The sequence below is a fragment of the Sceloporus occidentalis genome, unplaced genomic scaffold, assembly GCF_023333645.1.
Source record: "Sceloporus occidentalis isolate IW3139 unplaced genomic scaffold, rSceOcc1.0.p SCAF_2, whole genome shotgun sequence".
NCBI lineage: Eukaryota > Metazoa > Chordata > Lepidosauria > Squamata > Phrynosomatidae > Sceloporus > Sceloporus occidentalis.
In genome coordinates, this window is record NW_028316982.1 from 80865421 (window position 1) to 80886488 (window position 21068).

Genomic DNA, 21068 nt, shown 5'->3' on the forward strand with positions numbered 1-21068 from the left:
CAGCAGTACTCCTAATGGTCTAGCTGCCATTTTAATTTACCATGATGCCCTAATATTGAATAATTCTAGGGCTTTCTGGAGAAGTTCAAATGGCCCACTGCTGGTTGGAATGCCATGCCAGGTTTGGGATTATATATCTATATCTAGATAGATAGATAGATAGATAGATAGATAGATAGATAGATAGTGATCCCTCAAGACAGGCATCAGCTGTGGGCCCTGTGGGAATGAATGTATAGAAATGGAAACTGTCCCCAAAGCCATGTGCTGACATAGGCTGGGTCAGCACTGCAGAAATAGGCTTATTCTGGGGGTTATAGGCCCTGTACAGATGGGCCCTTTGCAGCGTGTCCACGACATGCTAGGGTTGCCTCGGGGCGGCGCATGCACACGCTCTGCAACCCTAGCACCTTGTGCACGCGCCGCCGTTACGCAGCGCCATACAGACAGCACGCGTAACGATGACGTCGCAGCTGTGCCACCTTCAAATGGGGCTGCGCAGCTGTGACGTAACCACACTGTCTCTGGTGCTTTGCGGCGCCACAAAAAGAAGCCTTTTCTGCTATGCAGCAACGCCACGCAATTTGTATGCTGCGGCGCTCCTGCACAGCAAAGAGAGGTGCCACCCTGGCATCTCTTTCTGGCGGTCTGTACCCCGCCATAGTTTGTTGAGGCACCAGAGCTCAACAAACTATAACTCCCAGAATTTCATGGCATGGAGCCTGGGCAGTAAAAGTGGTGTCAAATCAGATTAATTCTGCAGTTCAGATTCAGCCATTGTCTGCAATCTACTCAGCCCATCATGTACATCAAGCTGTGATCTCCAATGAAGTTAAAGAAGAGATCAGTCCATAGTTTAGGCATGCAAGAGACCAATGATAAAGCTCTGGATGACCAATGTAGATGTAAATTTCTGATTACAGTAGCCCTCATCGTCATATATGCACTCACAGTCAGAATGTTATATTGGGAGGATACAAGTTATGTTTTCAGATGCAGAGGCAATTTATGAAGATAAAATAAAACATGTATAGTAAATGGGAAAGGCAGAGTTTTGTTTGTGTATGCCATAGGTAAAAAATCTGCAGATACATTTGAAAGCATCACTGCCAAAAATAGGTGTCTGCACTTTTAACCTACAGCTGAATTATATTCAGGTTATCCTATGTTGTGGCTATAAAGAAATCCTTTAATAAACCAACCATTTTCTGTAGTTTCCAGTCCAAGTATCCTCCGATTGCAGCTGAGGAGTTCTGATTCCACATAAGAGTTCAAGGCTTGAGCTGAGTCAGTAAGATAACAAGCAGCCATCTTAAACAAGCTATCATCACATATGACTTGAGATCAATCTCAATGATTCTTTGCGTGACCATTTTGCCTGAGGGCAAGACAATGAAAAGTGCTCAGAGATGTTTGCTTACTGAAGTGAATCTGACATGGCAACAAGTGTGAGGGAAGAGGATATCAATAGAAATAATCCTTAGTGGTTGGAAGACTCTAGATTATGTTGTATTAATAACAAACAGCTCAGATGTACATTCTAAGTAGCTTTTTTTGTTTCCAGTCAAAAAGACAGCATTTATAGAGAAACTGACTATTTGTTTCACCAGAAAAGCTCGGCCAGTTGCTTTACCTGTGTCTCTAAATATGTAACTAGGCAGCAAAAAATGCATAGAGTAATATAGGTTTCTGAAATTTGGAAATCAGACCCATCAGTTTTGTTTGTCACTGATAAATCCAAGATGTAACCATTACCATCCAGTTTAATAATCAACTACTTATTAATTATTTTGGTTTATTTGTCAAAAATCCTTGTTATTTGTTTATAAACACTTGACAGCCCACATATCAAAATTATTAAAATAGTTTGGTGAGCCACTAGAGGTGTCTGGCTAAGTAATCTGTGTGCCCCTCTAAAAGTGGAAATCTAGGATGCCATAGGAGCCATAGTATTTAAAGTGGAATCATAGTGCGGTAATTGTGTATGTGAAAGGGCCTCTGGTTGTGAGGTGGTTGGTACAGGTACATCTATCACTTAATTGGAGTCGGTCTTCCCTTGGTCATTCAGATTTATAGACTGCAAGTGACTTTGGATTCATAAACTAAATTCATAGCAGATTGAAGAAAACAGTGCCCTAATTTTTCTCTCCCTATAAACTACACCCTTGTCTGGATCTAACAAAGATGGTGCAACAGCAAGATACATAATATCACATTTCCCCATCAGTCTTTATACTGTATTCAAGAGACTTCCTTTTATATATGCCCCAGCCACCATAAACTCTTTGATTAAAACACATCCTTACATCATTATCTTCTACTACATCTTTCCTAAGGAGTAATGCAGTTTCGGTGGACTGTAAATTTTCTTTTTACTGCTACCAAGAAATATAAAATAGCCTATCACAGATTTTGCACAGCAAACAAGACATCAAGCCTGCTAGCTATGCCACATGAAACCCATTGATTTTCTTTATGAAAGAGTGCAGAATTCACTGTTTATCAGACAACAGAAAACTTAGTAAAGACAAAGTTTGTGATCAGCCTATTAAAGGAATTGTTTGAGCTAAAGGATGTATGACACCAGGAAAGTTGGCTAACACATTGTAAACTGCTTTTAGAGTGCTTAATTCACTATGAAGCAGCATAGAAATCTAAAGTACTAAAGTGCTATTGCAGTTGTGAATTGGGAGAGCTGGGGGGAAAGTCACAATAATTGACAGAACCTAGTCGAGAAACAGACATGTTACTGAAGATGTAATTTCACAATGAGGTAGTATGGTGATCGGCAGCAGTGTTCAAGCTCTGAAGCTAGCAAATGAGATTTCATTACATCCCAATAACCTATAGCCTCACATGCTAGAGTCAATAATTTTATCTCTAGCAAGATATTCTACATTTGTTTTGTTACACCTCAAGCATCTCTGGATATGCTATTTTACACAAACAGGCTTGGCCTGGGTATTCTGTTATGATAACACATTCTTTGAAAAAGCCAGCTACTTATTGATCAAGTCTACTCTAAATATTTGCTTGCTCTTCACTTGATCAATTTATTTGACTCGCAGTCAGTACAAGCTGCTTATTGCTTATCATACAGTTAGCTGTATGGTCCTAAGATGGCTGATGGGTCTTGTCCAATAAAACCACAATTACTATTAACTCTCTTACCAGTTTTGTGCTATGCATTTTATCCAAGAACTACATGCCCTTGAATACCTTAACTAATGATGCACTGAGTTCTCCTGAGGCCCAATTTTTGCTGCTAAAATTGCCATAGTTTTGTGGGTGACACATAAACATTCATGAAAAACCCAACTCAGTGGAAGGGATCATCAATTTACTTTCCTTAGTAGCAATGAAGTATTTCTTCTTCCTCTGACACACAGTTTTTTATGAATCATTTTGCACTCTTTTGAATGCCTGTAAAAGAATAGCATGTGTGCATGTGCTTATATGTATCTGTGTCTGTGTTTGCGAGGGGAGAGGTTGTTTGACAGAAGGCTAACTGTAGTAAAATATGCCCCCCATGTCAATTCATCACAAGCATTAACTTCTTTTATAATGAAACAAGGGAACCCTACAGCGCTGCTTTCTCTCACAATAAGCCTAACTCATGGGCATGCCAAAAACCTAATTGCTTTTCCATTATTTGATGTAAATAAAATAAAGGGCAATGTTAATCATGAAAGTGAGTGATGAGCTACACATCATGTGGTCCATAATACATGACAACATTGGTTATTTTTTAAGTAAAGTCTTTTTTCAGTTCAAAACAAAACAGTACTCTCAACATAGTAAGATGCCTGTAAGGACAAGCAAGGTTTCCATGTGGCTTAGAAAACTAAACATTTAAAACTAAAAATGACCGAAAATGGACAAAAGAATGGTAAAAAATACTTTTAACAAACCAGCAGCATTTAAAATAGCATTTGTTTTAAGTGGGTTATTTCTGTATCTACAACTGACTCCAGGAAACTTCAGCCAAGTCTTGTTATATACCTTCAAGTCCTTTCTGACATATGGTGATCTTAAGGTGAATCTATCATGGGTTGTTTTTGTTTGTTTGTTTGTTTTGGCAAGATTTGTTCAGAGGAGGTTTGACATTGCCTTTCTCTGAGGCTGAGAACATGTGACTTGCTCCAGGTCACCCAGTGGGTTTCATGGCTGAGCTGAGAGTCAAATCCTGGCCTCCAGAGTCATAGTACACAAGGGGAAAAAACCTGACCTCCCTCTTCCAAATGTGTGCTGATCAGGACACACATTTCCCAAACGCATGACATTTACCCATCCTGAATCTGGCATGATTAGGGCCCAATCAGCAGCAATATCAAATGCCTTAATATGGATGTGCCATAATGTGAAATTGCCGGTCCTCCACATTTAGCCTGAGAAATGGTGGCAGGTACCTAGTCCTTTTTTTTAAGTGATTGGTAATGTCATTTGTAATGATTCTGTGGAGGAATCAAGTCTCTTTAAATATGTTTAGGTTACCATCACTATGCCCATCCTCCCTTTAACCTCTGTAGACCTGTATCTTATCAAACATTTATGTGTTTCTTCTAATTAGACCTGATTATCCCTGTGTCAGTTTTAACAGCAGACATTACTTCCCTACTCCCATTTCACACTCCCTGGTGAAATTGATAACATTTATGAAATGAGATGCAGATTTGTGGGTTACTAATTTCTCTATGATTTCAGATGCTTCTCTGAGTTGTAGATGGACAACAATATAGGTCTACATCCTGGAAATCCCATTAAAAGCTGACTGAACCATGAGGAATAGGAATAGGAGTAGATGAAAAGAAAATTGTGAGACAATGCATCTGTTTCCACAATGTCACAGTTGTCCATTGCTGTCTATCACTGATTAGCAGCTAGACTTTTAAATAACATGTATCAGGTTTTTGTTGCAGTCCCATGCCCACACCTATGTGTAAGATACATTGAACTCTACAGCACTTACATCCATGTAAACATGCATAGGACTTCACTGTTAACTTTATTTAATGGAGCTGATCACTTTTATGCCAATGAAATGCTAATGCAACACTTGAACAAGTCTCAGAACTAGCAGCTGTGTCATGATCCCTTTTAATCTTTCCAGAAGGTTCTTTGTGATAAGAGCAAGAGATATATCCAGCTTTTTGTTTTCTCAGCACAACTGCTTCTAATCCCCAAGTTGTTCTGCAAATTATTGAGAAGTATATGATGGCCACTCCTTTCCCCTACTTAGTCTCTAAATCACTAATATTTATTAACTCACTTCTCCATAAAATACTTGGAAACACCTTGGGAATACCATTCTAATTCTCTGCTACATTATTATGCACTCTGTGCAATAACTGCAGTTCATAGCTCTCCCTATCAGGCACTAGATATATCAAATTATTCATGGAGTCAGATTTAATACTGTTATCATTGGATGATGATAGACTAACTGACATGAAGAGAGTACTACACGTCAACTGCAAATAGGCAAAGCAATCCAAAGCTTTCTTTTACATTCTTTTTTTTTTTTTACTTTTACCCAACGTCTCTGCTGTCTGCTGTTTCTATTTTCTTCATTGTGTAGCAGAAACAACAGGATCGAAATCTGTTTTGTAAAAGGTAAAATTTTGTTCACAATTACTTTCAGTGCTTGGGGATGTTATTTTTGAGCTATAATGCCAACCAGCACAACCAAGAGTTGCTATTCAAAAGATAAACTTTCCAAGCTCTGATCACTTTGCTACTCACAATTGTAGTCATGGTCTCTCCCCACAGCAACAATAGGAATTCTTCAACAAAAAAATTGACCTCTGCTCAGCAAGAAGGGAAAGGACAGAGGGCAGCAGAAATTTTCCCTTCCCAGTAGCCTCAGGCAAAAGCAAACCCCTGCATCCTCCTCCAGCTTGTGTATTTTTCTTCATTAATACCTCTTCCCATCTTGCTTATCATACAGCTAGCTGTATGACCCTAAGGTGGCTGGTGGGCCTTGTCCAATAAAACCACAATTCCTGTTAACTCTCTTACCAGTTTTGTGCTATGCATTTTATCCAAGAACTACATGCCCTTAAATACTTAACTAATCTTGCACTGAGTTCTCCTGAGGTCCAATTTTTGCTGCCAAAATTGCCATGGTTTTGTGGGTGACACATAAACATTCATGAAAAACCCAACTCAGTGAAAGGGATCATCAATTTACTTTCCTCAGAAGCAATGAAGCATTTCTTCTTCTTCTGACACACAGTTTTTATGAATCATTTTGCACTCTTTTCAAATGCCTGTAAAAGAATAGTGTGCACACATGTGCTAATATTTGTCTGTGTCTGTGAGAGAAGCGGTTGTTTGACAGAAGGCAAACATAAAACATGCCCCCATATCAATTTAGCACAAGCATTAACTTCTTTTATAATGAAACAAGGGAAACCCACAGTGCTGTTTTCTCTCACAATAAGCCTACCTCATGGGCATGCCATCAACAGGGTCCCCTCTTTTGCAATCTAATATGTCTCCATTCCAGTGAATGGACATCCAATATGTCTCCATTTCAGGCCTCTTTGTAGGCAGAGAACAATGGATTCCTCAAAATGCATCAGGAGCATTTGGTGGTGTAAAACATGCAAATTTAGTCCAAATTTAAGGAGAAACGAATTGTTTTACTTTGGTTGAAGTCCCAGTCCTCAGGCTACTCTTCATGGTTCCCCTGTTACAGTATCTCACAATGCAGTATCTCACAATACAGAAAACATTCAGTGGTAGCTGTGTTGGGCTTTTAACTTGATCCCCCATCATGAAATAAAGAGGCCAGACACGTAAATTGGATCTAAATAAATAGGCCTTTATAAGACCTAAACCCTATTTAAGCCCCAACTGATAACTGTAAACTTTCGAGACTTCAACTGAGGGTGAAATCCTGATGCGGGTTCAGCTGAAGCCAGGTGTCTTTACCTAGACTACCTCTTCAGCCTTCCCATAGGGTGAAAAATCAGACTCTGAGGGCAACTGAATCCTCCGATTGTATCCTCAGCTAGTCATAGGGTGGTGGATATGAGGCATGCTCTCCCAAACCCCCTAGAGTTTGTAAGAGAGGGGAAAAACCCATATCTTCCCCAAAAGCTGTTTCATGAGCAGCCTCCATGGCCCTTGACATGTAAAGGCTGCCCTGATCAAGGCCTTTCACCTCCATGGGGTGCCTGGGAGCACACTGATTGTTCCCCCACCCTATTTAGGCCACAGATAAGGCACAAGCGTCGGCTTCATCCCTTTCCCCCATCTAACACAGCCTTCACTCCCAGCTGAATATCATCCAGAAACAATTCATTACCTAGCTCTGACAGGTGAACCTCATCTGCACGGTATAATTCGGGTCTACAGAATACAATAATGGGATTACTAATCACATGGCCGTTGGACCTTCACATTTTATTCTGTATTTCTCTATTGACCCTGTTTCTAGCTACATCCAATTTATGTGGTTTCTCCTCACCTCGCGATATTATATGAGGTAAAATTTCAGACCACACTATGACCACCCCAGGCCATCTCTTCTTGATAACTTCAAAATCTTTCCGAGCTTGCCAAATAAGGGCCTTGCCCTTCATCAGGCCAAGATCGTTACCTCAAAGGTGAATAACAACTACATCAGGATTGGGTCCATTGTGATCAAACACAATGGCCACTCCAACGCAGGCCTCGCTTGCCCAGCCACTTGAAACTCGTCCTGTTTCCCAGGCAAAGATGCAGCCCAAAATGGCTGGCATGAGCTTGATGAGCGGCCCAGTAAACTAGTAAACCAAATCAGGACCCTCACCCTTGAAGAACATCTGTGAACTAACAGAAACAGATATTAGTAACAGGAATTAAATACCAACTTTTCGCACATATCTCTTGTAGGCAACTGACTTCCAACGACCAATACATTGGATCATTGGTGGCTCAAAACCCATAGCGGCTGCAGTGGAAGCTGCTCTAATATGAAATGATTGAGTAGTGAATTGCATGCCCTTGAGTCCCAAATTAGCAAGAGCCCTTGAGGCCATCGCCCAAAACTGAAATTTGGTTAAAGGAGTCAAATCACAGTGACAGAAAAGGGGGCCAGATGACTCACCGCGAAGGGCAGTATATTTTTGTAATGCCCCCATTGGACAGAGTTCTTGTACAGAACACTGTCCAAGCAAAATCACTGAGCCCTTTACTTCCCGATCGGCCTTAGACATATGAATGCAGAGGACAGCCGAATGGCTCACCAATACCAAATCAGAAAACAGCAAAGCCCTATTGGAATTATCCCTTTTAGATGCAGCCACCAATTTGCTGACACGTAAAGCCCAGATAAATGCAGTCAGGGCTGCTGCATGAAAGAGTACAGCTTTAAAATGAGACATATAAAGCAAATCCCATTGCTGCCATAAACCTAGTAAAATCTGTGGAGAAATAGGTGCACGTGAATCAGACATAGATCCACGCATACGCACCCAGTCATCAGTTGTCCTCCTCACTCCAAGGCTGAAGTTTTGTCAGGAAGGCTTCTAGACTTGGCTGAAAAAGCCAAGGAAGCTAACTTATTATGAATGGACTGCGGAGCGAGGCCTTTGTGGTGCAAGTTTACACAAAACTGCAGACAATGGTCAACTGGAATAGGCCATAAGAGACTAAGACCATTGTCTAGCCAAAATTGATCAAATTCAATACAAGCCTTCTTACAACAAGCCTGAGTTCTAGAAAAGAGTGAAGCATTTATGGCCCTTTCGACCTCACCCCTCAAAGACTCCACAGGTGCTCTGGCATCATAACTGGGCTGATATCTGCTTCCTGGGCTAGCTGCCTGAAATGCTTCATCTGAAATCGGTAAAGGGCATCGGCGATGTCATTTTCCATACCGGGAATGTGGAAAGCCATGAAAAGGATGTTATGATGTAGGCATTTAAGTATGAAAACCCTAACCAAATTCATTACTAAAGGGGACCTAGATGTCATATCGTTAATCACCTGGACTGTTGAAGCATTGTCATTCCAAAAATGAATGGAAGAGTTAGAAAACTGTTCCGTCCAAAAGTGTACCACCACAACAATAGGAAAAAATTCTAAAAAGGTTAAGTTGGTAGTCACCCCCGACAGCTTCCAATCTGCGGGCCATGAGTGTGCACACCAATGACCATTAAAATAAAAGCCAAAACCCAAGGAACCTGCAGTGTCAGAACTCACTTGCAAGGCCCCCTGAAGACGTAAGGTCTCACACCAGAAGAAAACACCATTAAAAGAATCCAAAAAGGTAAGCCAGACCCTCAAATCTACCTTCATGTCTGTCATAATCCTGACCCTATGGTGGGGAAGTTTTATCCTCACTGTAGCCATACAGAGGTGTCTCAAAAAGGCCCTACCAGAGGCTACCACTCTGCAAGCAAAATTAAGATGTCCAATCAGCTGTTGGAATTCATTAAGGGTGGCCTTTTGTGCATGCAAAAACGCAACTAAGCAATCTTTAATTTGTGACAACTTGTCAAAGGGTACTCTGGAGCACTGTTGTACCGTATCAGTTTCAATCCCTAAATATTTAATGCAAGTGGTCGGACCCTCTGTCTTTTCGTGAGCCAGTGGCATCCCCAAGTTTTCTGTGAGCAGGGCAAATGGCTGCATGAGAAAAGCATACTGCCCCATTACAGCTCGTCCAGAAAATAAAAAATCATCCAAATAATGGACAACATCATGTAATCCAGATTGCCATTTAACAGCCCATTCTAAGAATGTGCTAAAAGTTTCAAAGGCCGAGCAGGCAGGAGATGGAGCAGCCCATTGGGAGTGCTCTGTCCGTATAGAATTTTCCCTCAAAAGAAAACCCCAGAAGCTCAAAATCGAGGGGATAAACAGGAAGCAACTGAAATGCAGACTTAATATCACATTTGGCAAGCTCCACAGCTATACCCTTGCTGCGTACCATGGCCAGAGCAGCATCAAAAGACATGTACTTAACAGTACAGAGTTCGGAGGGTATAGCATCATTAACTGACCCACCCCAGAGAAATGAAAGATGGTGAATTCTCCAGGTGCCTTTTTTGGAATAATCCCCAGAGGTGACACCCTGAAATTTGGTACAGGAGGGGAAGGAAAAGGGCTGACAACCTGACCTTCCCTTACTTCCATAAGAATCTTGTCTCTAACAATGTCTTCTGCCCCACACACAGATTTCAATTTTTTTTTAATAATAAGAAGTCCTTTGGCCCTCCTTTTTTACTTGAGGAATCTATAAAGGTGGTTGATGACTTGACTTTCTTACAATGGCAAAAGGAGTGCGACCCCTTACAGATCGAGCACTCGTGTTTAAACTTGCACACTTGCTGATTACATGTGCCGTGCATGCCAAAATCCCAACATATCTGAGGGGCTGAACAGACAGGCAAAAAGAGGTGCTTTCAGGCTGACTTGAAGGTGTGGCATTTAGATGACACATGTCTTGAAGCCAGCAGGAAAGTGCCCTCTAGGTGCCTTATGCAGAGAAAAGCTGTTTCAAAAAGAAGCATTTTCCCCTGCTTCTTCCTTGCTTGAAGCCATATCGTGTGGTCATGACATTAGCACTCCAGCTGCCTTGGGAGCTGCTGGTGCGGTTGGTGGGGTTTCAATGTGGCTTCAGAAAGGCAGCTTCAAGCCACTTTTCCCTGCCCATCTGTTTCACCCCTGAATTTGCTCAGACAAGGTGAATTGGCTTTTAGCGACAGAAGAATTCTGGGCCTTATTAACGATATGCCTACTATGGGCCCTTTCCCCTGGAATGGGCCGCGCTGAAGTCATTAATTGCATCCACAATTGTGGATGAACCTGATCTGAGCGCAGTGACGGTGTCCTAGCCACCTTCATTCTGAAAGCTTCATCATACTGAAGCCAAGCAGAACCTGCGAAGTCGACATATGCCCTATGAATGATATCCATATAGCGAATGACAGGATAGGCTCTTGCTGGCTGTGACCTGGCAATGACCCCTGAATAAATGAACATCCCAGAAAGTCAATTTCTCCATGGCCTATCTATCTTTCTCTTACAGACTTTATCCCGTTCTTTTTTGTCCATGTTCTCCCAATCCTTTTTTTCAACCTCTTTGTAAAGTGAGAACACGTCCACAAAATCATCTTTGAGAATTTTTTCAACAGTAGCAGGAGTGAGGTGCTCTCCCAAAACTGAATCTAGCTCACCCTCGGGAATAGACTGTTACTGCGTATACTCAGCCACTAGTGATGAACACTGATCCAGGGGCAATGTGGGCACATTAACAGGGGCCGACACATTGGCCTGAATGGCCATAGGTGAAGGAGTAGCCTGACCAGTTGCAGCACTGGGAACAGAAGTAACCAGAACAGGAGGGGCAAAGCAGCCACCTGCACAGGAGGGACCAGGGAAGTTGTCACCATGGGCCATTGTGAGTGAACATAAGCAGGTGCATGGCTCCAAGCCTGGCTCCAAACTTCCCAGGGCCATGCATATCCCCACTGTCCATAACCAGGCTGTTGGATATAACCTGAAGGATGAGCCATACCTGATGGCTCGGCCACAACCGGAATCTGGTGGCTCCAATGATCCAAGAGCCGGCTCAGTATCACAGTCCTCACTTGTCCAGGCTTGTAAAGCCCTATCGATATCATCTAGACGGGAGAAAATCATAGCACTAAACACACTGTCATTCAAACCCATAGCCTCCTTACGCTTGACCTTCTGAGTGTTGGCATGACGTCTCTCGAACTTGTCCAGTTTGGCCAGGATAGCCACCCTTGCCAAAACCTCATTATCCTCCTCAGATGAATCAGATGACTGTGGCGGTGGCCTCTTTGCAGGCGTTTTGTCAGCTGGCGCCTTTCCTTTGCCCTTTTTGGAGTAAGCAAGACCATATATATTTGTTGCATACGAACAAATATATACCTTATATACTCGACTATAAGTTGACCTCATATATAAGTCGATGGCAGATTTTAGAGTCAAAATTATGGACTTTGATATGACCCGTGGATCAGTAGAGGGTAGAACTTAGGGGCATGTAACAAAAGATGTAAAGAACGATGCAAAGGAAAATGATGCCAAAGAAATTAGAAAATTCTGCCATTCATAACTGTTTGTGCTCATCCTAAAGACTGGATGGATGAGAGAGTAGACGGGATCCATGCTTCTTTTTGGTGTTCCCAAGTTGAACTAAGCTCTTGCCTTTTACCACTCTATTTAGAGAAAGGGGATGCCCCCTATATATATATATATATATATATATATATACCCATGGATAAGTCAACCCAGGTTTTTTGGGTCAACTTTTTGACTAAAATTTCTAGACTTGTACATGAGTCTAACAAACTCCATCCAACAAACTCCCAGGTCGACCCTGCTTAGCACACAAATTCAGGATAGAGCCATACAACAGAAAGCATACTGGCCCATGAAAGCAAGCCCCCAGAAAACAACACCAAATCAGAACTATAAGGGTTAATATAATTAAGCCCTGTTTTATTCATTTTATTTTATTTACTTATTTATTTTAATATTCTGGAAAACAAAATGGCCACTGTAATTTGCCCATAAATAAAATGGCTCCAGGGACACAGAAAAGGGCCCTATGCCCTTAAACAAAATGGCTGCTGCAACATGTCCATACCTAAAATGGAAGACGGAGCTCAAAATGTCCTTAATAAAAATGTCACCTGCAGAGCCTAAAAGGCACACTTGCCAGTAGATAAGATGGCCCGTCTGACGCTGGCGGTGTCACCCTGCCCCAACAAGATGGTGTCCTAAAGGAGAGGCCCGCTTGCACAGTCCAAAAGGTGAGGTGCACTCGTGCCATTTAAAAACGTAACAAGCACCAGGGAAGGTGTGATAAAGCACCCCCTACACAGAGCACAAGGGTAGGGAAAGAACAGGAGCCCCCTATAGGGCCACACAAAGCCTCCCAGAGCAAGAAGCATGCTCGCACCCTTTAAAATATAACAGGTGCCAAAAGAGCGTGAAAAAGTCCTCCCCACACACAGGCCACCATCGCTGCCCAAATAAAGCAACCACACGCCCCTAGCACTCCATGTCTGCCCTAGAAAAACAACCACTAGGCCAAACAGCCTCAAACTGAGGGGAAAAGACCATAGACATAAAACCTAGAAAAAAGGGCACACAAATCCCACCAAACGCCAGCCCTAAGCCCACACCACAACCAGGACACACAGTAAGGAGACCAAGACAAGCGCCAGGGGAAGAGGGTTAGAAGAAAGGGATAAATGTAAACTACTAATGTAAAAACCACCAACACCAAGCCCAACTGTCACATCAAGAGATAAGGGACCAGACAATACCGTGAAAGGCTAAGACCCAGGCCTCCAAAAAGTCAAACTACCTGACACAAACTGGTTGTGACCGATGTCCAATTCATCTGGAATGCAATCTCGCAAAAGAGGCCAATGAAGGGCAAGACAGCTTAAATAGCTTAGGTCTGGCCCCTGTTGGCAGGTTGAGCCCATAAGGCCCCACCTTTTATTATAATCCTGGTTTCAATTCATGAGCTGTCTCAAATATTATACCCAAACCTATAGTGGCAAGCCACTGTTTGGGTGTCCAAAATACAAACCAAAATCCACCAGTGATACCTTTATTGGCCAACCGAAATGCACAGTATACTTGTTGCAAGCTTTCCAAGATCCATGGGCTTCTTCATCAGGCTTCTTGAGGAATCCATTGTTCTCTGCCTACAAAGATGCCTGTGACCTCACTGGAATGGAGACATATTGGACTGCAAAACAGGGGTCTGTGTTGAGATGCAAATGGACTTTAAATGTCCTGGACTTTGAAAATCTCCCTATTCCTGCATGACCAGAAGGAGGAGAAGCCTCCCTGCAAAATATATCTTTCCCAGCATACCATCTTTACTAAGGAGTGAAACAACATGCAGGCATCTGACTAACATCTCCAATTGTTTTTTACTTCTCTTGTTTGGTTTGTAACATCTTGCCTGATGAAGAAGTCCATGGGGCTTTGAAAGCTTGCAACAAGTATAATGTGCATTTTGGTTGGCCAATAAAGATATCACTTTGAACAGATTAAGTTGTTTCAACATAAACGGTTGTAGCTGAGTCAGGGTAGTAGTGGCTCGTGGCATGTCTCTAGTAGTAAATTACTTTTGGTACTTGGCATTGACACCAGTAGTAATTCTATGGAGGAGTCAATAGCTTTAAAGCACACTCAGCACAATGCCTTCTTTCTCTATAAACTCTACCAACCTTTACGCTATCGAATATCTATATGTCTCTGTGAATTAGACCTTGTTGGTTAACATTATTTGTGCCTCCATTCTAACAGTAGACCAGCATTCTAACAGCAGGCCATTCTCCTACTCCCATGTCACACTTCATGTTGAAATTTATGAATTGATTGGCAGAAATGTAAGTTATTAATTTCTCCAAAACACCAGAGTCCTTTGTGTGCATTTATAAATGACAGCAAGAAGAGCAAAACTATAAGTCAACATCCTGAAAATCCCATGTGAGAGGACAGTCGGGGCTGGTACTTTCCACTTTAGGGCAGTGGTGGTGAACCTGCTTTGGGTTTTCGTCTCAACACTGAAGAAGGTATCCAAGGCACAGGACCCTATAACCCTAAATAAGTTTAGCATATTTGGTAGTGCATTTAAAATTCAGATTAAAACCCAGAGTTGATTCACCACCAACCGACATGGAAATTGCCATTGTGTCCAGAGTAAGAGGTCAACATACAATTAAACTCCTTACATTGTGGTGGGAAATTGTGGAAGGGTAGGGAGCTGAATTAATTCCCAAAAAGACATTGGAGGGCCACCCTCTGCATCTCCCCACAAAGAAAATCAACTGATTATTTGCCCCCAAATGCCTTCTAGAGGCCATGGATGGAGGGCATTTTTACCATGTTTTGGAGGCTTCCTGGGTCACTTTAGGGGCATTTCTAGGGGGTGAGGACTGCACTAGATGGCACTGGGAACAGAGTGTCTCCTAGCCTAGGAGCTTATTGCATCACTTGTTAAACTGGCTTACTTCTAGCCATCTTAAATCGGGCGAAATCCTGATGTTATCAGATGGATTTGGCCACCTAATCTGCCACCCGGGTGCATCCTGGGTGCATCCCCATTTCCAGAAGGGCTCCAGCAGCCATTTTCTTAAATCAGAAAACTCCTAGATTCAAAAAGTGCTGGGAGAAGCCCTCCTGGAAGATCATAGAATCATGGAATCATTGAGTTAGAAGAAACCACAAGGGCCATCCAGTCCAACCCCCTGCCATGCAGGAAATCACAATCAAAGCATCCCTGACAGATGGCCATCCAGCCTCTATTTAAAGACCTCCAAGGAGGGCGACTCCACCACTCTCCAAGGGAGTGTATTCCACTGTCAAACAGCCCTTACTGTCAGGAAGTTCCTCCTAATGTTGAAGTGGAATCTCTTTTGCTGTAGCTTGCATCCATTGTTCCAGGTCCTAGTCTCTGGAGCAGCAGAAAACAAGTCAGTTCCATCCTCAATATGATATCCCTTCAAATATTTAAACAGGGCTATCATATCACCTCTTAACCTTCTCTTCTCCAGGCTAAACATCCCCAGCTCCTTAAGTCGTTCCTCATAGGACATGGTTTCCAGACCCTTCACCATTTTAGTCGCCCTCCTTTGGACACGCTCCAGTTTCTCCACATCCTTTTTAAATTGTGGTGCCCAGAACTGGACACAATATTCCAGGTGGGGACTGACCAGAGCAGAATACAGTGGCACCATTACTTCTCTTCATCTAGACACTATACTTTTATTAATGCAGCCTAAAATTGCATTGGCCTTTTTAGCTGCCGCATCACACTGTTGACTCATGTTCAACTTGTGGTTTACTTGGACTCCTAGATCCCTTTCACACGTAGTTTCATTCAGCCAGGTGTCCCCCATCCTATATATGTGCATTTTATTTTTCTGCCCTAAGTGCAGTACCTTACATTTCTCCATGTTGAATTTCATTTTGTTAGCTTTGGCCCAGCTTTCTAGTCTATTCGGGTCGTTTTGAATTTTGATCCTGTCCTCTGGAGTATTAACTATTCCTCCTAATTTAGTGTCATCTGCAAGTTTGATAAGTATGTCCCCAACTCTGTCATCCAAGTCATTGAAAAAGATGTTGAACAGCACTGGGCCCAGGACAGAGCCCTGTGGGACTTCACTGGTCACCTCTCTTCAGGATGAAAAGGAGCCATCGCTGAGCACCCTTTGGGTTTTGCCAGTCAACCAATTACAAATCCATACTTTGTCTAGACCACATTTCACAAGCTTGTTTGCGAGAATGTCATGGGAAACTTTGTCAAAGGCCTTACTGAAATCAAGATATACTATATCCACAGCATTCCCTTCATCTACCAAGCTGGTAATTTTATCATTTTAAATGAATGGGATGCAGTCAGAATGCCACAGCCAAAACCTGAACACTACTCTTTTTGCCAAATAGTGTATGGATCCCTTCAGGGGCTGTGAATAAGCTAGGTAGATTGGTCCAGCCTGGAACATGGATGGTCCTTTCAGGTGTTCTGCTAAACCACTCATTAGCAGCAAGCAGATCAGAGTAGATTCAGTAGATTCTATGCCACAGTGATCTGATCTACTCCTACAGAATTACTGACTTGACTTGTGGGGGGTACCAGACAGCCTGGGGGTGACAGCTTGAGTTTAGTGACACAAACTCCAGTAACACCACTGGGAATGAACCACTGTTGTTGGCCTTCAATTCCATACCATTGGCCATGCTGGGAGTTATGCACAGGTATTAAATGTAAAATGCAATTTTTGTTCATTAAAAACTATAATGGAAATATATCCTCAGCCTCAGTGTTTAACTCCACAGTGTTTCATGCAATGCAACCTGAGATATCAGGGAGAAAACTTTTAAAAAAGAAGAACAAAGATGGAGGGATTTGGATAGGGCTTGTAGAGATGAGAGGTTCAGCCCCTCTCTCCTTTCCTGGGAAGCTAGGAAAAGAAAAACTGCCACTGCCCTCCTGCAAAAGAGTGATTTTAAAAAAAAATCCCATTAGTGTCAATGGGAGCTGTGTATTGTGTTGGTCTTTGCAGCTTCAAGGGTTGGGTCAGCAAAGGGAGATGAGTAAAGGAGGGAAGAATTAAATTAGATTCCCCCCCCCCCAAAAAAAAATATGGATTTAATTTATTTTTAAACAATCTGATCTTGCTACAAGCAACACATTTAGTGTCACATGTTAAAATAAACCTTCTCACACCTTTGCCTGCTTCTCCAAAGCTGCTGACACTGTTATTAATTAAACCTGACACGTTTGCACAAATTAAATTGCATTGTTTTCAGTTTACATAGAATTCTCTCCTAAAAACTACATTTACGTATGCTAATTCGTATAGATATTGAATGCATGCACACTGCATCTCTAGCAGATGTATTAGTAACATGTGAAGTGGGCTATATCTCAAATGTTTAAATATTCAGTGCCAAATGATACTTGAAGACATCAAGCTTGAAACACATTTGGTCCTTTTCATCATAAAACTCTCTTTTGCGCTGATGATTTTAAAGAGGTCTGCTTCTGCTCAACCACTTAGCAGAAGACCAATTGCATAACCTTTCCCCTCCCTTCTCCAGCATTTGTGAAGCTAAATAAGACTTTACCAGCTACAATAACACCCATCAGTTATCTGTGTGGTAGTGTAAACAATGAAATTCTTATTATATACTTAGAATTCACAGTGCTATTTCCATGGTAACTCTGTTTTCATGTCATATCTTTAATGAATAGGTAATGAAAGAAATGCTGCATTTACAACTTCATTACTCGTTTAAAAAAATAACAGCAGTAAATTTGAATTATAGAAGCTGTCAGTTTTAGAAGGTGATGAAGATCTGGCTGAAACGCCAAAGCTGTCATTTTCCAGAGAGAAAGTAAAAACCAAAAATGCACAGGGAAGTAAGTGTGTGTGTGTGTGTGTTTGTGCATGTCCATAGATTTGTATGTATTCATGTGTCCTTGCAGAGATGCATATATAAAAACTCATACATGAAGTCAGTCAAATTGCTGTCCTTTACATCTTTGTGTCATGGATATTTCTTCAAGAATAAATACAATAACAAAGCAATCATGTTGAGGGGAACAACATAAATGATATGGGACCTACATAGAGCATGCTTGTGAATGTTCATATATGTTCTGTAATACCAGTGCTGTAAACCAGAGAACTATTGACATGTATATCTATTCCTCAGACTAGATAGAAGAATAACAGACCATGTACACAGTTGTACCAAAGACAATGCTTTCCTTTGGGAATGAAGGGACTAAAACAGTCCTAGTCAATCAGGTGAATCAATTGAAGGGAAGCTGCAAACTCATATAAAAAGAAAGTGTAATCACTGCATCTAACCACAACACTGAATGAATCATTAAACCATCAAGCGGAAACTGTTGCTGTCATAATGGTTTTGTGCTGCTGAAAATGACTTGTGGGAATGAACAACTATTAGTCAGAACAGAAATATCTGATGTTTCTAAAAAGTAGGCTCCACTGCTTTGGAGCAATGATGATCTGCAGCATTCCAAAAAAGGAAAACACAAAGTCAGGTCTAGCCTCAAGAGCATTTGGCTTGAAGAAATAATACAATAGTCTTGGGGAAAACCTGTCCTCTGAAATCCATCTTGCAGTGCTACTTTTATTTATTTATTTAGGTATTTATACCCCGCCCTTCAGCCCTAATGGCTCTCAGAGCAGCTTACAATTATTATTTTTAATCAGACAGTTCCCTGCCCTCAGGCTTACAATCTAAAAGACACGAAACAAAAGGAGAAGTGAATGGTGGAGGGAAAGGGGATGAGGTCCAGTGGTTCTTCTCTCCTTCTGAGACCTGGACCAAGGCAGATGGATTGGAGGGAGGGCTCTTCCTTCTTCCAGGCTAGTCCTGATGGAGCTGGACCTGCCTGGTAAACTCCCTCTCAGGCCGGCGGATGGCAGTTATTTTATTTAATGTCTATACACACTTCCTATATTATCACAACCTAAACTGTTGCTGTTGTAACAATAATGTGACACTCTTTCCCCTGTGTGCTTGTTACCTTCTATTGATTGTCTGATTAAAAAGCCTGTGAAGTTTCAAAAGCTAGTGCACACTTGGCCCACCATATCCATGGATTCAACCATCCATGGCTTGAAAATATTCAAAATAATATAAATTCCAAAATGCAAACCTTGAATTTGCCATTTTATATAATATATAAGGGACACCATTTTACTATGCCAACATATTTAATGAGATGTCAACATCCAAGGATTTTGTACTGGAAGGAAGGTGGGATATAAATCATCATCATCATCATCATCATCATCATCATCATCATCATCATCATCTCCTCCATGGGGAATCTGCTGCAAGAAATGATGATTCTTTTATATATGTCCTTGCATGACTCTGAAATGAGAGTAACTTTTCCAGGCTCTTGTGCTCCCTTTAAGAGTCTCCTAGCAATGTTCCTCTTCTAATGTTTTGGTTATAGCTGTTCACCTGTCCTCATCAAGTTGGCAAAGAAAAAGGCAAAGGTACCATTTATGTTGCCCTTTTTTTCTTAGTAATGGTGAAGGATGGCTAAATCTCGAGCAAGGGTGGACAATTTTGGTGGCCCAAAAGTACAATTTTGTGTTGGACCTCTCCCTTGACTCTTTCAGGGATTGCATGGACTGCCAAACATTAAGAATTTTTTTATGCAGCTAAAAAACCCGGCTTACGTTTCCTGGTTTGAATCCTCTTCTGGGATGCAGCCTGGTATTATTGCTTGCATTTTGTTGCCAATGTTGTCTTCCACCTAAAACCCAGCTCCCAGCCATGCTCCACCAGCTGATTTGCAAAGCCAGGAAGCTCCCAGCTTTGCAAATCAGCCAGCTGAGAGCTCCTGGGAGACGGGATTTAGGTGGGTTTTAGGCAGGAGGCAACATCAGCGGCAAAATGTGAGCATACCTGGCTGCATCCTGGAAGAGGATTCACACTGAGAAAGGAAAGCTGGGTGTTTTTTTTAGATGTACGAAAAACTCCTAAAATTCAAATGATTGAAAGTCTGCTTCCATTAAACAGTGCAGAGTAGCTCTGTGGCTTATTGTTCAATGACCAATTGCCACTCCTGGATGTTTTAGGAAAGGGAATTCATCTTTTTAAAATAAAAACCAGGGGGGAAAAAAGAGTCAGGAGCCACAAAAACAGTCATAGGAGCTGCATGTGGCCCCAGGGGTGAACTAAGTGGGCAAGCAAGTAGGCAATGGTGACAGGGTCAGACTGGGCAGTGTGTGCATTCTGGGATGGAGCCTTCTGAAGACACCTTGGTAAAGCTTACCTACCCATCCTGCCTGCTAACATTGCTCAGAGATTCCGATTAAGATTTCATTTTTGTTATTTTCTTATGTAAAATTTCTGCTACAGATTTTAATAGAAGGACACCAGGCTTCCAAAAGAAAGTATTCTTTTCCTGGATACGTATTAATATTACAGAAATTGGTGATGCTATGTTGCTGAAAAACAGGGTAATGAGCAGAAGCCAGGACTGCCTGCTTACAAAAGACTTCATTCTCTAATTGTCAAAAAGCATTAAACATCAAGTATTTATTCTGTGGCAGAAGAAGAGGGAACAGACATCAGTGCCTCCCTCACCAGAGGTTGTCTCTAATTGTCATGCATAGATTGCAACAGAGGTTATGGAGAGAAATTTGTTTGCATTTATTAATCAAAAGGAGTCAAAGGCGCACAAAGATATCATCAAGGCTCCCTTGTGCAAGGGGAGGCTGACAACTAAAATTTCTGATGAAGTGTTTGCAGAATGTTTGCAATCTGTTCAAAGCCTTTTTACTTCACAGGTGCAAACCTTTCTATCTGTTACATCAAAGAAACAATTGAAAATTAAACACAGTAAACATTGCCGTACAGGTTTTAATCTTCCATTTTGAAAGGACAATGGGAGGGAGAGAATTCATTTCAAAGCTACGGCCCTGGTTCTTTCAATATTCATTTGTGCACATTAGCATTTCATTAGTTTGGGTTTTAAACAGTGATGTTTGGGTTTAGCCCAATCACTGCCTAAC

General features: G+C 41.7%; 1 pseudogene; it reads right to left on the bottom strand.

Moving 5' to 3' along the window:
• Positions 1-7847: 7847 nt before the first annotated feature.
• On the bottom strand, positions 7848-9949 carry LOC149318613 (uncharacterized; annotated as a pseudogene).
• Positions 9950-21068: the final 11119 nt, after the last annotated feature.